Here is a 17,738-nt window from a genome sequence, read left to right on the forward strand (position 1 = left end):
AACAACTACAATATAGATAAGTAAACATTCAAGTGTCTTTTGGACTCATCTTCAAAGCCTCTCCGATCTCTGACTCAGTATTACTCATATTGAGAGAAGAACTTTCTTTAGAAAAGATGAAGGACAAGGAAGAAGAATTGGAAGATGGAGGAGATGAATGAGGAAGATGGAGGACATGAGCAAGAGAAGGAGGAGAAGAAGAGGGAAGAAATGAAAAGAAGGGGAAAGGAGCAAAAGAGGGAGAAAGAAAAGCACCAGGATGGATCTGGTGGTGGAAAGAAGAAGAAAGAAAAGTAGAGGGTGGCGCCAGTGAACGAAGAGAGGAAGAAGCAGGGGCATTCAGTCCCCGCCTCAGTCCTGACTCCTAGCACACCGGTGCCACATTAGATATGCTCATCAGAGAGCGGGTAGTGATGATGCTGTGTGTCCTCGGCTCAGTCACGCCGAAGGTGCGACGTGACGAGCTCCTACTTCGGATTTTGGCTGAAAGGAAGGCGAGACAAATTTTGAGTCTCCGCCATCCTTGCCCCGACCGAGCCATCTCGAGCTTGATCGGAATAAGGTATTTCTAGGAGAGAAAAGGTTTCTCCATCACCAATGACTGTGGCAAACGTATTACGGGTCGAGGTATAATCAGAGGGTAAATGTAAATTCTGGGAGGAATCTAAGGACTTTAGTTTTCTGGGGGATTAAGGGATTCACATATGGAAGAAACAACTCATGTTCACCCTCTTTATAGAAGGGACAAAGAGGATGGCATTAAATGTGTTCAGATCATCAAGGAAATCTGCCAACAAGAGTGCGCCTGTTCCGCTCCCCCACATCATCAGTAACCGTTGAATTCTGATAGGTCTCGTAAAAGGAAAACATTAAAGACCTACTTTGGGTAGCCAAACGGACAGAACATACCAAGTCTAAATCAGGAAGGATATCTCGTAGATCGGAGCGTTTCCTGGGCATTCGGAGAATTGCCAACGCCAGGAAGGAGTCGAATTTAATGAGCCGTAGTAAATGCTCGGAGTTATCAAAACCCCCCTATCCAACCAAGGGGTCGGACAGCAGGGTTTTGAGGGGCTATTGTGGGGCCCGACAATAGATGGGCCAGGCCCACCTGTTCACGGGAAGCCTTAAGGCCCAAGCCGAAGAAGGTAGTAGTCCAAGCTCAATAGCGCAAAGCACAAATGGGCCCAAAGAAGCCGCCGAGGACAGTGCAGCCCTCGGCTGGCCCAAAGCTCCACTAAGAAAAGGGGCAAAAGCGGCATAGGGGTAATCTTGAAAGAAATCTGAAATATCTAGGAAAGGCTGCCCTTACTACCTACCCCAGACAAAGCTTTGCACCTCACAGAGTCGTGTTCTTTAACTTTATCAACCACTCCCAACAACTCGGGTCTGAAACTGATGGGACAAGTATCAGTCTTGGAAAGGTCGACCCTACACGTGGACGAAGGAAATTGAACGCATGCTAATATAAAAGAAAAATATGCAACCTAATGAGGGAGGTCCAGTTCCCCCGGAAAAAAGGACTCAAAGGGTGAATACCCCTAAACCATGCAGGAACAACTAAACAAAACGACCGCCGAGTAATCACGACTTAGCCTTTCGAACCCACTCTCTACAAATGATATTGTCTGGGCCCATTCACGTGCGGACTCAACTACTGTTGCGGTTCGTTTCGGAACGAGACCCTACAAATAACAATATAAAAAATTTGACATAAAATTCATTAATCAAAGAATAAAGTTGAATTAGATTGCTTACATATATATATATATATATATATATTTTTACGTTAGTCTCTGTTTTTTGCTTCGGTTATATATATATATATATATATATATATATATATATATATATATATATATATATATATTATCAATGTTTGAGTTTGAGTTTAAGTTGAACTTATTAGAGAGATAGAGTTTCACTCCTTGTTAAGTTTGGATTAAACAAAAATAATGATAATGATGAATTTGAGTTTAAGTTGGTTTTGTTAGAGAGATAGAGTTTCATTCCTTGTTAAATTTGGACTAAACAAAAATAATTTTATTTAAATAAAATGATAATCTTATTTAAATATTGTGCTGAAGTGAAAAATTGTGAAAGTTTCAGAAACTTCGGTTTTATATAAATACTAGTTGAAAGGCCGTGCGTTGCACGGTTTTATGTTAAAATTTGTCGATCATATATAATTATTATAATGAAAGGAATAAATTGCATTGGTATAACAACCATCAAATATAAAATGATAACAGCTTAATACAAAATTATCTAAAATGATAGCACATTAATACAAAATTATCTCCTAACATACCAATTGTGCTATAATATCATTTGTAGTTACATGTATCAAACTATTTGCATATGAATTTTATATCTAATGATTCTACAATATAAGTGATTTGCATTATTGTTAACAATAATATTAATGATTAAAATATTTAGACAAAGTAACATAAAATTGGCCACCTTTTAAAGATAGAATTATTGGAGGAATAAAACCTTTGTTCTAATTAAAAAAAAAAAAAAATTGCAAAGTTCTTCATCTAGATTACAAACTTTTCCTAGGATGCTTGAAATCTTTTTTGACAAACCTGAAAAAAATAAATAAATAAAAAATAAAAAATAAAAAATAATAAAAAAATAAAAAAAATCTAGAAGAAAATTAAACAGAGTTAAAAAAAAAAAAAAACAAAGTACCATATAGATTGCAAAATTGTATGTAAATTTAATAGTCTATGATTGGAATTTACTACGACAACTTACATATGATAGATGAATTGACCCCTTGTGATAAATTAACCAATTAATTTAGCCAAGTGAATTAATTAAGTTAATTAACATGCAAACGCGTGGTAGCACAAAAAAATCACCAATAAACTAATTATGCAGCAGAAAATAAATAACACGGTGATTTGTTTACGAATGGGGAAAACCTAACGGTAAAAACCCCACCGGGTGATTTTCAGGTCATCACTCTCGAAATTCCACTATTATCAAAACAAGTAGTTACAAGTAAAGGAATCTCAATACCTTATACCAACCTACAGTTGAACCCTTACCCCAATACCCAATTGAACTTGTTCTGTAGTGACAATTTCCCCTTTTGATGCACGGCTCCCAAGTACGTGACTAACCAATGCGCGGATTCCAGTACGCGACTTCAATCACCAACTAGAGAAGGTTGTTGGCTGCAAAGTTCTTCAGTTCATCCTAACGATGAAGATCAAGAAGATGTTTGGTCACAAAACCCTACAGTGCACATACATAGCAACTTTTTCACAAGAATGATGAACTAAGGCAAAACTTTTTCTCCGGTTACAAATTGCTTGAACAAACTTTGCTCAACATTTATGCAACTTGTATACCCTTTGACGGCCCTTAAAATAATCCTTTTATATGTCTAGGGTTAGAAGAAAAGAAAGCCTAAACACATAATCACGGATTAGAGTCAAAACAGAATTGGAATTCTGTTTTTCATAAAACTCAACAGATACCTGTCTATCAAGATGCTATCGAGCAGCTGTCGAGCCATAGGGCTGGAACAGCTTCTTAAGCTCGATGGATAGCTAGCTATCGAGCTTTAATGAACAGCACTTCTTCAGCTTAAATCTTGGACAGACTTGCATGTCTTCAACACTTGATCTTGAAACACAGTTTCTTGAAGTATTAAGGTTGTGTTTGTTTTGGCTTCAAATCACTTCCGGAAATGCTTTTCCATAAATGCAAGTGTTTGATTATGCATGGAAAATAAATTTTCTGGAAAATTTTTAGTTGATCGTGTGTTTTAATGGCTTTGACCTAGAAATTGGTTTCAGTCAAAATTTTCACTTCAAACCATTTCTAGACTTACGTGCAAAGAGAGAGAGAGAGAGGAAGAAGAGAAAGCCTAGATCACGCCTTCGACTTCGCCGGCGAACTCAGAGCCCAGATCACGCCACGAACCATTTCCACTCCTCACACAACACGGTCTGAGCTCTCTCACAGCAACGCACTACTCAGACCGAGCTCCAGTCCGACGACCCACACTCCACCGGTCTCGTCGATCACAGCACCGCGCCGATCGCACCGGTCTCGCCGACCGCAGCACCGCATCGATCGCATCGCGCCAATCAAGCAAAGATCGACTCCAACGCCGCTCGATCTCGCCTCCACCGCGCGATCTCGCCTCTAGATCGAACCCAGTCGCCTCTCTCTCTTCCTTCTTCTCTCAATTTTACTAGATTTGATGAATTTTTTTTCTGGATTTTGTTTCTTTTGTGGGTCTGTTTGGTTGGTGGGAAAATGTGAGTGTGGAATTGGGTTGAATTGGATTACTCTTACTTTCCCATTTGATGCAGTGGAATGGTTAATCAAATTTTCTCTTCTCTTGGTTGGTTGCAAAGCTTGATTTTCCATAAAACGGAAAGCATTTTCCGTAAAATGTTTGAACGAACCAAACACCGGAATTGATTTTTCGTAAAACGAATTCCGAGGTAGCCAAACAGCCTGAATACATTTTCCTTTCCCGAAAATAACATTTCCGGAAAATATTTTACATGAACTAAACACAGCCTAAATACATCCTAGATCTACCCAAATACAAATAAAGTGCGTTTTGTCAAAGGATAAGCCAATTACATAAAATAGTGACATATGTTCTTAACAAGTGAATTACATATGTCCTAACAACATATATATTGGACAACAAAATAATTAAATTGGATCAAACCTTTACAATATTAAGTATTGTATTGATTAAATACATTTTATGTATTTGTTGCCTTTTGTTTAAGCTAATTTCCTTATGTTTTTCTTTTTTTGAGGGGATAATTTCCTTATGTTTAATCTAAGACTTAGATACATTTCCTTAGATAATGTGTCTTAGGTTCTCTAATTAAATTCAAACACATAATTGTATTGAACAATATGATACAAACAAAGTTATCTTTCCTAAAGAACATTAAATTCAATGCATCTATGTGTTTAATTTTTTAATTTTTAATTTTTTTTTTTGAGAAACAACACTATAATTTAATTGTAGTTCAACAAATTTTATGAAGTATGGCTCTAGTGAAACAAATAATTCAACGGTTAGATTTGACAATAGTCACTTAGTCTACCTTAGCATCTTTAGACACTGCTGAATCCTTTGCAACACTCTTCTGTTCTGGAAGTCTTCCAACACTTCTTTCTTCTCTACCTGCAACAGATTTAACAAAGAAACATTTTAGTCTCTTACGTGTGATAGGAACACGAATTCATTGATGTATAATGGTGACAACTCCAAATATTGGGATTTTAAAAAGAAATAGAGGTGATTCAACTTACTTTATGATAACAATGAATTAGAAATAAGAATGAATTAGAGTCCTAATTTTTTAAATTTGAGATATGAATGGATTAAAGTCCTGATTAATCTAATATTAATATTAATCTACAGTTTTTTATTTCATTTTTTTTAGAGATACACTTACTTTAAGATAACAATGAATTAGAGATAAGAATGAATTAAAGTCTTGATTAATCTAATATTAATTTACCTACAATCTTACATGAAGCTATTTTACGCTTGCTATAAAATATTTTTTTGATTAATTATTTCTTTATTTTTTTTAAAGAGATAAACTACTTAATGATAAAAAATGAATTAGAGTCCTAGTAGTATACTATTCCTTTTTAGTTCTTTAAAAATCTAAAATTTTAATAAAATTTCTGCAATTTGGTGAAGGCACATAGCGTAACCATAGCGTCTAAGCCCAACTTTTATTATGCAAACATATTAATAAGATGCACAACAATTGCAAAGAGTATAATATATTTAAAAAATAATATTTTTGCAATGCAGCCTCATTGGTCTGTGCAAGTTATGGTTCCATGGAGGCACTAACCTGATTCAAGCCCTTTAGCGGCAATTAAAAATTAAAAACATATTTTAATATAGAATTAAAAAAACATAGTTAACCGACTAAGAGTTACCGCAAAACTAAAAAATTAATTTCTTAGTTTATTAGACATGAAAGCTCAATTTCTTAAATAATTTCTTAACAATCAAACTAACATTATAATAAAAAAAAATAAAAAAAATTCAATTGGCAGTCCATAACTATTCTCTAAATTGGATTAAACTTAAGGAAATCAACTTATACAAATACACAAAATATATTCAATTTGATGGGAAAAAAAAGTAGGGTAAACAAATACGTACTTGTAAAGTTGTAGGTAGAAGAAGAGAATAATAGAGATTGTAGGTAAAAGAAAAGAATAATAGCACAAAAGAACCGTATGATAGGTATTAATTATGAAATATTTGATATATATATATATATATATATATATATACACACACTCCACATTGAAGAATTTTATATAAACAAAAAGTCTAAAGCTAATTAAACCGCAATGTGATATGCCAGTTGCTAAGTCACGTGAAGTATATACACAAATCAAAGTGTCCATTAACAGTTGGCCTTAGCCACACTTTTCTTTTCTTTTCTTTTTTTCTTTTTCTTTTTTTGATGGGAGCCTTAGCCACACATTGTAGGTCGGTCTTTTGTTTTTCTTTTTTTTTTTTTTTTTTGGTTAATTCAGTCTTTTTTCCCGGAAAAGTGCCATACCATCTCTACATTAGCGTCAAATTAAGTCACATTTGAGTGAAAGACGAATTTCTTTAATTGTTATGATTTTTGTTTTTATCCACTTAAAAATACAACAAGTGTAATTTAACTTTAATTAAATTAAGATTTTTATCCACTTAGAAATTATAGTTGAAGAAAAATTCTATCTGTAGGGGCGGTTTTTGGGGCTCAGGCCCAACAGGCGGGTGATTCTGGCCCAAAAGTCCCTCAACAATGAATTTGTAGAGAGTAGGTTACAGAACTAGGTCTTTGACAGAGGGGACGTGGTTATGAACAAGCCATGCAACCAGTTGGACGTAGAGATATTCCTTCAAGCTTTTTGGGATAACAGTCCCTGGGGCTGTATCTTCCGCTTTCTGTCTCTGTCTCTTTTCTCCTCTTCTATCTTTTTCTTCCTCTCGCTTGCGATCCCCTGGCCATGGGGATTTCCTTCTCTTATATAGCACTCTTACTAAGATCTCAACCCTACACTTGTTAATCATCTGGGTCTCCACTTGAGTGCCTGTCCCATAGGACATCTTCCCTCTTTTCTGTGAGTTGCACTAGTCAAGACAATTCTGCGCTCCTGTCCCTTCTACATTAATGCGGCTGGAAAAGTAGTTCCTGGGCATTTAATGCGGCAGTAGTGGTTGCCCCCTTCCCTGAACGTCATGCACCGTTTCTTCTTATTGGGTGACTTTTCACCATGTATAGGGTGCGAGTCAGACACCCACTTGGCGAGTCCGAGGAGGTACTCCTCCTCGGACGCCCTAAGCAAGCCCGGCCCAACATGGTTGGGTTGGGATATCCTATGCCCATGCCTTTTCTTCTCGTCGTGGTTGGGCTTAGTGCATGTGCTAGGGCCCAACATTGATTGACGGATTTTACCCCCACAATAGCCCCTCAAAATTCCTGCCTTTCTTCTGCGTCCGAGGAGAAAAGGCGGGATTTTGATACTCACTAGACTGTTTGTGGCGAACCAATGCTGCACACGTGTAGGGGGGAAGCATGCCTTCACGTGCCCCATTAATGTTGAGGGCATTTAATGACCCAGGGAAAAGTAACCGCAGCTTTCGAGGTTTTACATTCGTCCAATCCAACGGTTGGGGGCTGGATCTACGGTGGACAGCGTTTCACTCGCTTTAGACGCAAATGCGTCTGTTCAACTTCTTCTGAGTATAATAGGTTTTGAGGGCGTTTGTCCCTCATTTTTGACGAGTATTCCAGTATTCAGAACGTCTCAAAGCTTTCTCCTTCAGTCCGTTCTCACTTCCGCTGCCATTCTCCTGAAGACTCCTTCGAGCTTCTTACCCGTAAGTGCGCGTTTCTTCTCCGTTATTCTTCATTAATCATACTGCCTTCAAGTCGTCTTTAGGATTAGAGGGGATGGGTAGGCTTGAGAAAATGGTAGATTCTCCGGCCGGTATGGCGGGTTTCAGGGCGAAGTATCGTATCCCACCGGAGGTAGGTTTAGAGTACTGTCATCAGGACGAAATTTTGCTCAAGCAGAGAACAGGGGAAGTCGCAATTCCAATGATAGCCTTCGTGGAAGGAGGAATGACTATTCCAATGGGGAGAATAACTAGGGATTACCTACGTGGTCATAGATTGGCCCCCCATCAATGCACCGCTAATCTGTTCCGGATCCTGGGGTGTGTCGAAACCCTGAACGATCAGATGAACCTCGGCCTCTCATGGCACGACGTGGTTCATCTTTATGAATGCCATAAGCTCGGCGACACATACTATCTAAAGTCCAGGACTGACGAAGTAAGGTTGATATCCTGCCTTCCGAAGTCCAGCAAAGGCTTGAAGGACGACCATTTGATCGTCTCCGGACCATGGTATGACGGCCTTCACTGTCCGACCAGGGCGGGAACGCCAGGTGGGGTGCCATAGAACTAGATTCCGTGAGGAGGACTTTAGTTTCAACCTCCTCTCCCTCCTTTTTCCTTTATTTTAAACTTGTTGGCATGGTTGCATGTCTCCTCGGACTAACATAAACCTTTTAACGGTCTTCGCAGACAAGGAGCGAACCTTACCTCGGCTGAGCTTGGTCAACGTCCCGGCCCTGAATTACCTCCTGAGGTCCGAGATCTTCGTTAGCGAGGACGGACAACTACGGTCGGCTCCTTTGATTTTGGACTATATTCCACTCACTCGAGCCCAGGTGGAAGCCGGACAAGCTATAAGGGCTGGCAGTCCGAGGTTGGCACGCATTGGCGTTTCCATATCAGGGTTTCTAGCTGATACAGACTTGCCTCCTGTTCGGTTACCTCCCCAACGAGCCTTTCCCCCAGTAGTTATCCCAGAGGAGGAAGCTGGCTCTTCACATTCATCCTTAGAGGATCAGATAGACCAGTTTCAATTTACTGAGGAAGGGGAGGCGTCGGTCAGGGTAGTAGAGCTCTCCGACTCTGACGCTGATTTAGACCGCACCTCAGCGGCTCCTGGTACTGGTCTGGTCATCGCGCGACCTGATATCAGCGAAGACACCGAAGAAGAAGAAGGAATGGATCTCCAGCCGAGGACTGGCCTCAGGGGTCTTCTATCTAACAGGTCCAAAGGGCAGACCTCCAAGGAAGTCCCGAAGGGACAGATGGTCCCCAAAGCTCCCGTTCCTCCTCCCCCTCCTTCATCGGATGCGGCGCTGCAGCCCATGCCAAACTTAAGGCGAAAAAGGTCTATAGAAGAGACGGAGGAGGGAGAGGTTGCCCGTGAGAAGGCCGGGCCTAAAAAGAAGGGTAAGGAGGCGAAAGAGCCCCGAGAGAAAAGGACCAGGTCCACGGAGAGCCGAGATGAGGCGACCATTATGAGGGGACCACGAACATGGTCTCCTCGGATCGAGTTAGATGGCGCTCCAGTCCTCTGGGATGCGACTCTATGGGAAACCCAGCGAGAGCAGGCTTCCCTCTTGGCCGAGGCACTGCAGCAGCCTCTTCTCTTGCCCCGTGACATGGAGGGTCTTAGGAAGACTCGTCAGCCAGAAGTTTTCATGTCACTGAAGAGGGACCTGGCTATGGTAAGTGGAATCTTCTATCTCGTCTTTATACTGAGTACCCTCTTATCGTCTTGTTTTGATGTCGTCTTTATTTCTGTCCGGGTGTAGGTCACTCAACAAATTTACGTTGCTGAGGAGTGGGCCAAGAAGGCCCGTGAGGATGTGCATAGGGAGGCTCAGTCCCGTTCTGCAGCTGAGAGGGCCGCTGGCGATCTCAAACGAGATCTTGATCGTCAGGGCAATGAACTAAAGGAGGCGAAGAAGGCCAATGCGAGTGCAGAGGCTGGCCTTAAAAACGCTAAAAAGCAAGCTGACGATCTGCGCAAGCAGCTTCGTCACTCTGAGGAGAGACTGGCAGCGGAGCAACAGGCGGTTTCGGAGCTTAAGGCTGAGCTTGCCAGGACCAAGGAGGAAGCTCGCTTGTCCAGGGAGGTTGCCGAGAAGGCTGTGGCGACTTCATATGAACGTGAAGTCCACGATACTGAGGAGAGACTGGCCGAGGAAGTTGCCACCGTCTGCAGGGAATATGTCACTTCGACCTGGGGCGTGGCCATGGATCGGGCATCCGTCCCTGCAGATTCTGATCTCAGGAAAGCTGAGAACATCTTTTTCCCGGTGGAGATACGTGAGATTCCTGGCGAGGTCGCCTCCACTGAGCCTTCTCCAACAGACTCCTCTGTTCCCGAGACTGGGGGCATAGAGCAAGCCTCACAGGGCCAGTCACCTGAGGACAGTCTTCGTATCAGCGAGATCCTTGCCCAGGCCCAGGAAGTCGCACCTGAGAAACCAGCAGCGGACGATCAGCCTGCCCCGACTCAAGGCTCTTAGGAACTTTGTGTAGGGATTCGTTTGTTTTGCTTTTTGAGACTCGTTTTGTTTAATCCTCACTAATGTTTGTGAATCGAGTTATTTTGAACACTAAATGACAAAAGTTATTTTATTTCTTATATCGTTGCTTTATTCTATCTTGTTTTCATCATGAATGGATATCGGTTTTGCCGCTTTGCTGCTGAAAGTCAAGCAATAACGAATGAAAACGTTAGAATGGCGCTACTTTCTAATTGGGCAAAAACGGTGACGATGCTGATTTCTCCCAAGTCCGTGGTCCCAGGACTTGGGTTCTGCTTAACACGTATTGAGAATAGTTGCGTGGTTAATTTCCCCCAAGTCTGTGGTCCAAGGAGCCATCCAGGACTTGGGTTCTGTTTAACACGTATTGAGAATAGTTGCGTGGTTAATTTCCCCCAAGTCTGTGGTCCGAGGAGCCATCCAGGACTTGGGTTCTGTTTAACACGTATTGAGAATCGTTGCATGGTTAATTTCCCCCAAGTCTGTGGTCCGAGGAGCCACGCAGGACTTGGGTTCTGTTTAACACGTATTGAAAATCGTTGCGTGGTTAATTTCCCCCAAGTCTGTGGTCCGAGGAGCCATCCAGGACTTGGGTTCTGTTTAACACGTATTGAGAATCGTTGCGTGGTTAATTTCCCCCAAGTCTGTGGTCCGAGGAGCCATCCAGGACTTGGATTCTGTTTAACACGTATTGAGAATCGTTGCGTGGTTAATTTCCCCCAAGTCTGTGGTCCGAGGAGCCACGCAGGACTTGGGTTCTGTTTAACACGTATTGAGAATCGTTGCGTGGTTAATTTCCCCCAAGTCTGTGGTCCGAGGAGCCATCCAGGACTTGGGTTCTGTTTAACACGTATTGAGAATAGTTGCGTGGTTAATTTCCCCCAAGTCTGTGGTCCGAGGAGCCATCCAGGACTTGGGTTCTGTTTAACACGTATTGAGAATCGTTGCGTGGTTAATTTCCCCCAAGTCTGTGGTCCGAGGAGCCATCCAGGACTTGGGTTCTTTTTAACACGTATTGAGAATCGTTGCGTGGTTAATTTCCCCCAATTCTGTGGTCCGAGGAGCCATCCAGGACTTGGGTTCTGTTTAACACGTATTGAGAATCGTTGCGTGGTTAATTTCCCCCAAGTCTGTGGTCCGAGGAGCCATCCAGGACTTGGGTTCTGTTTAACACGTATTGAGAATAGTTGCGTGGTTAATTTCCCCCAAGTCTGTGGTCCGAGGAGCCATCCAGGACTTGGGTTCTGTTTAACACGTATTGAGAATAGTTGCGTGGTTAATTTCCCCCAAGTCTGTGGTCCGAGGAGCCAGCCAGGACTTGGGTTCTGTTTAACACGTATTGAGAATCGTTGCGTGGTTAATTTCCCCCAAGTCTGTGGTCCGAGGAGCCGGCCAGGACTTGGGTTCTGTTTAACACATATTGAGAATCGTTGCGTGGTTAATTTCCCCCAAGTCTGTGGTCCGAGGAGCCATCCAGGACTTGGGTTCTGTTTAACACGTATTGAGAATCGTTGCGTGGTTAATTTCCCCCAAGTCTGTGGTCTGAGGAGCCATCCAGGACTTGGGTTCTGTTTAACACGTATTGAGAATAGTTGCGTGGTTAATTTCCCCCAAGTCTGTGGTCCGAGGAGCCATCCAGGACTTGGGTTCTGTTTAACACGTATTGAGAATCGTTCCGTGGTTAATTTCCCCCAAGTCTGTGGTCCGAGGAGCCATCCAGGACTTGGGTTCTGTTTAACACGTATTGGGAATCGTTGCGTGGTTAATTTCCCCCAAGTCTGTGGTCCGAGGAGCCATCCAGGACTTGGGTTCTGTTTAACACGTATTGAGAATAGTTGCGTGGTTAATTTCCCCCAAGTCTGTGGTCCGAGGAGCCATCCAGGACTTGGGTTCTGTTTAACACGTATTGAGAATCGTTCCGTGGTTAATTTCCCCCAAGTCTGTGGTCCGAGGAGCCATCCAGGACTTGGGTTCTGTTTAACACGTATTGAGAATCGTGGCGTGGTTAATTTCCCCCAAGTCTGTGGTCCGAGGAGCCATCCAGGACTTGGTTTCTGTTTAACACGTACTGAGAATCGTTGCGTGGTTAATTTCCCCCAAGTCTGTGGTCCGAGGAGCCATCCAGGACTTGGGTTCTATTTAACACGTATTGAGAATCGTTGCACATTAAAGCGGTATCAACATAGGGTATCTCATTAATAAAAGTATCTTTTCAGGTTATTTACATTCCACGGACGTGGCACTACACGTTCGTCTAGGTCTTCCAAAAAGTACGCTCCAACACCAACCACTGATGTGATGCGGTATGGGCCCTCCCAATTCGGTCCAAGCTTTCCCCATGCCGGGTTCCTCGCATTGCCCAGGACTTTCCTCAGCACTAAGTCCCCGGGCGCCAATGGTCTCGACTTCACCTTGGCCTCATAGCCCTGCTTGAGCTTTTGTTGATACTGAGCTAGGTGCACCATCGCGCTTTCCCTTCTCTCTTCGAGGAGGTCCAGGCTTTTTCCTAGAAGCCCGTCGTTAGTAATGGGGTTGAATGTAGTAATCCTCTGGGAGGAAAAGTTTATCTCCAATGGGATGACAGCCTCGGCCCCGTAGGTCAAAGAAAAGGGGGTTTCTCCCGTGGATCGGCGAGGCGTGGTGCGGTACGTCCATAAGACATGGGCGAGTTCCTCAACCCACCTCCCTTTCGCGTCGTCCAGGCTCTTCTTCAACCCGTTCACTATGGTTTTATTGATGGCCTCTGCTTGTCCGTTACTCTGCGGGTAAGCTGGTGTAGAGTATCGGTTGATAATCCCCAGTTCACTGCAATATCTCCTAAAGAGCTTGCTGTCAAATTGGAGGCCATTGTCCGAGATTAGGGTGTGTGGGGTTCCGAAACGGGTCACGATATTTTTCCACATAAACTTCTTGACGTCGACATCCCTAATGTTTGCCAGCGCTTCAGCCTCAACCCACTTCGTGAAGTAATCGGTGCCGACGAGAAGAAACTTCTTGTTCCCGGCAGCTTTGGGGAACGGCCCTAGTATGTCTAGGCCCCATTGTGCGAATGGCCAAGGGCTGGACAACGGGTTAAGTACCCCGCCCGGCTGGTGTATATTCGGAGCAAACCTTTGGCATTGGTCGCACTTCTTCACATATTCTAGAGCCTCCTTATGCATGCCCGGCCACCAGTAACCCTGCGTCATAGCCCTGTGGGAGAGGGACCGGCCCCCCGTATGGCTTCCGCAAATCCCCTCATGCAAATCCTCCAGAATGAGCTCCGTAGCCCCTGGGTGCACACACAGCAAGTATGGCCCTGAGAATGAACGTCTGTAAAGTTTGGAGTCCTCGGACAACCAGAATCGAAGAGCTCTCCTCCTGATTTTGTCGACCTCGACTTTATCATCCGGTAAGGAGTCGTGTTTCAAGAACCGGACAAGAGGGTCCATCCAGCTTGGTCCCTCCCCGACGTTGTGTACCCGAATACCGCTCTCCTCTTCTTCCGTTGGGTGGCAGAGGTCCTCGACTAAAATGACCCGCGGAAGGGGCTGAGCCGAGGAGGTGGCCAGTGTTGCCAGAGAGTCAGCGTGGGTATTCCCACTTCTGGGTATATGCGTTAAATGAAAGTCGTCGAAATGGGTTTGTAAGCGTTTAGCTTGGGCAAGGTACCGACGCATTCTTTCATCTTTCGCCTCCAATTCTCCGTTTATTTGCCCCACTATGAGTCTCGAATCCGAGAATATGCTCGCGCATTTTCCACCCATCTTCCGGATCATGGACATCCCCTCCAGCAATGCCTCATACTCGGCTTCGTTATTCGTTGCCGAGAATCCCAGTCTTAACGACTTTTCCAAGGTTATACCTTCGGGAGAGATTAGAACAAGCCCCACCCCGGAGCCCCTGTGGTTTGCTGCACCATCGATATATGCTTTCCACTTATCGCGCTCTTGCAGAGAAACCGCGCTGACCAATCTCCTATCGTCACTCGGTGACCCCGACACTTCCACCCCTTCTAAGGTAGGCTCTGCAAATTCAGCCACCAGGTCGGCGAGGACTTGACCCTTTATGGCGGTGCGAGGCATGTATCTAATGTCGAAGGCGCTCAAGATGGTTCCCCATTTAGCTATTCTCCCCGTGTAATCGGCGCTTCGCAGGACTGATTTCAATGGGAGTTGGGTTAACACAACCACCGTATGTGCCTGAAAATAGTGGGGGAGCTTCTTTGTAGCTTGCACGACCGCCAATATTGCCTTTTCGAGGGGGAGGTACCGGGTCTCCGCCTCCTGTAGCGACTTGCTTACATAATACACAGGCCGCTGCGTGCCGTTGTCTTCTTGAATTAGTACTAGGCTCACCGCATGAGCGGCGACTACGATGTATGCATATAACACCTCATCGGCCTCGGGACTAGACATGATCGGTGGTCGGGCAAGATATTCCTTGAGCTGTTGGAATGCTAAGTCACACTCTTCGGTCCACTCGAAACCCTTCCACTTGTGCAATAGGAGGAAAAAAGGTCTGCACCTGTCCGCTGAGCGGGAGATGAAACGGTTTAAAGCTGCTATCATGCCGGTAAGCTTTTGGACTTCTTTGGGATTCCTAGGGGGCTGCATACCATGAATGGCTCTTATTTGGTCAGGGTTAACCTCAATTCCCCGGTGGGTTACCATGTAGCCAAGGAATTTCCCTGATCCCACCCCAAATGAGCACTTGGATGCGTTCAGTCGCAACTTGTACCTTCTCAGGATTTGAAACACTTCGTCGAGGTCCCTGATGTGGTCGGCCACCAACTTGCTCTTTACTACCATATCGTCTATATACACCTCGATAGTTTTTCCCATCTGTTGCTCAAACATCCTAGTCATCATCCTTTGATAGGTCGACCCGGCATTCTTCAGACCAAAAGGCATCACCTTGTAGTGATAATTGCCGACTGGGGTGACGAAAGCAGTTTTTTCCTGGTCTTTAGTGGCCAAGGGTATCTGATGGTAACCCTGGAAAGCATCCAAAAAACTCATTCGGGGATGCCCGACAGTTGCGTCTACCAGTCGGTCTATCCGCGGCATCGGGAAAGGATCCTTTGGGCAGGCCTTGTTCAAATCCGTGAAGTCCACGCAGACCCGCCATTTTCCACTCTTCTTCTTCACCACGACAGTGTTTGCCAACCATTCGGGGTAGAATACTTCCTTGATAGCCCCAGCTCTCTTCAATTTCGCAACTTCCTCTCTCACAGCGTCCACATGCTCCTTTGACGGGCGCCGGGGAGGCTGCTTCTTGGGTGGAATGGCCGGATTAACGTTAAGGTGATGGCTTATTAGGTCTGAGTCAACCCCGGGGGCTTCGTAAGGATCCCAGGTGAATACGTCCTCATTTCATCGAAGAAAATTAATTAGCGCCGACTTCTCCGGTTCTGGTAATTCCGAGCCAACTTGGAAAAACCTCTCGGGGTCCGGTCCAACAAGCACTTTCTCTAGCTCCTCACAGCTCACCTCCATGGCCGGTCCTTCATTTCCCGTAGCTAGGACCGGGGTCCTTGATTGCTATAAGCTATTCCCGGCCGAAGTGGAAGGTTCACTACTTGATTGTCGAGAAATCGCCGACACCATGCATTGCCTAGCCATTCCTTGGTCCCCTAATACCTCTTTGATTCGACCCTCTGATGGATATTTCACTTTCTGGTGTAGGGTTGACGACACAGCCTCTAGTGCATGAAGCCATGGCCGTGCTACAATAGCTGTGTAGGGGGAGTATGCGTCCACTACAATGAAGTTCACTTCCACTACTTCTGAGTCTGTTTGCACAGGCAACCTAATCATGCCTTTCGGGATGACTATTTTTCCCTCAAAGCTAAGCAGGGGTGAATTGTATGGCGACAGGTCTTCCTGCTTCAAGTTCAGCCCCTTATACAAGTCTGGGTACATTATCTCCACGGCGCTACCCTGATCAACTAACACCCTCTTCACGTCATAACCTCCTATTCTAAGTGTCACGACTAGGGCATCTTCATGGGGCTGAATGGTTCCTTCCTTATCCTCATCCGTGAACCCAATTAATGGCGAGGCCCTCCCTCTGGCTCTCTTTGATCCTCTTTCACCTGGCTCCGTCGGAAACCTACCCACTGACATCACTCTGAACGGGCCGGGACCGGTTCTCCCAGGTGCGGCAAGAATAACATTTATTGTGCCTATGGGTGGCCTCAATGCGCTTTGTCTGGTATCGACATTTGACTGCTCAGGGCGGTGCAGCAGATGCCTGAGCTTTCCCTCTCGGACAAGTCTATCCAAATAGTTTTTCAAGTTCCTACATTCGTCAGTGACGTGACCAGGCTCTTGGTGATACGCACAGTATAGATTCTGATTGCGTTTTGAGGGATCGCCTGCCATCTTATTTGGCCATTGAAAGAAAGGCTCGCGCTTTATCTTCTCCAGGATCTCGTGCAGTGGTTCTCGGAACACAGCGTGGACTACTTGAGCCCCTGTAGATCCAAATTGTTCTACATAATCTCTCCTCGGCTTGTTACTGCTGCTGAAACGGTCCGACCTGAAGTCCCTCCTCTCCTGAGGGACAAACTTCGCCTTTCCTTTCCCAATCTGTTGGTCCTCCTCGACCCTCTTGTACTTATCTATCCTGTCCATGAGTTGTCGCACGCTGGTGACTGGTTTCCCAGTGAGAGACTTTCTCAAGCCATGCTCTGTGGGCAGGCCCCTTTTGAAGGTACTGATGGCGACGTCCTCATAGTTACCTTCGATCTCGTTGTACGTCTCCCAATATCTGTCCGAGTAGGCCTTCAGCGTTTCTCCTTCTCGCATGGATAAGGATAAGAGGGAATCGAGGGGCCGAGGGACTTTGGTGCTGGTGATGAAACGGGAACCAAAGGCTTGCGTCAGCTGTTTAAAGGAGTCTATGGAATTCGGTGGGAGGGCATCGAACCATCTCATCGCCAGTGGTCCTAAGCTGGATGGAAACACCTTACACATTAACGCCTCGTCCCTGGAGTGGACGGCCATCCTTTGGTTGAATTGGCTCACGTGTTCTACTGGGTCAGTTCGACCATTGTATGGGATAAACGTTGGCTGATTAAACCGCCGAGGAAGCACCGGCCTCTCTATTCTACGAGTGAATGGCGACTGGGAGATCCGGTCTAGGGCCTTGCTCATGGCGTCATTGACCAGGCCTTGATAAGATGGGCTTTTGCGACCGCGTTTGTGAGGCCGCTCTTCCTCATATGAGAACGTTTCGCTCGGAGGGGTTCTCGTTCTTCGTCTGTACTCTTCATCCTCACCACTGCTAGTATCCGAAACGGGCGAAGGATG

The sequence above is a fragment of the Quercus robur genome, chromosome 5 (assembly GCF_932294415.1).
Source record: "Quercus robur chromosome 5, dhQueRobu3.1, whole genome shotgun sequence".
NCBI lineage: Eukaryota > Viridiplantae > Streptophyta > Magnoliopsida > Fagales > Fagaceae > Quercus > Quercus robur.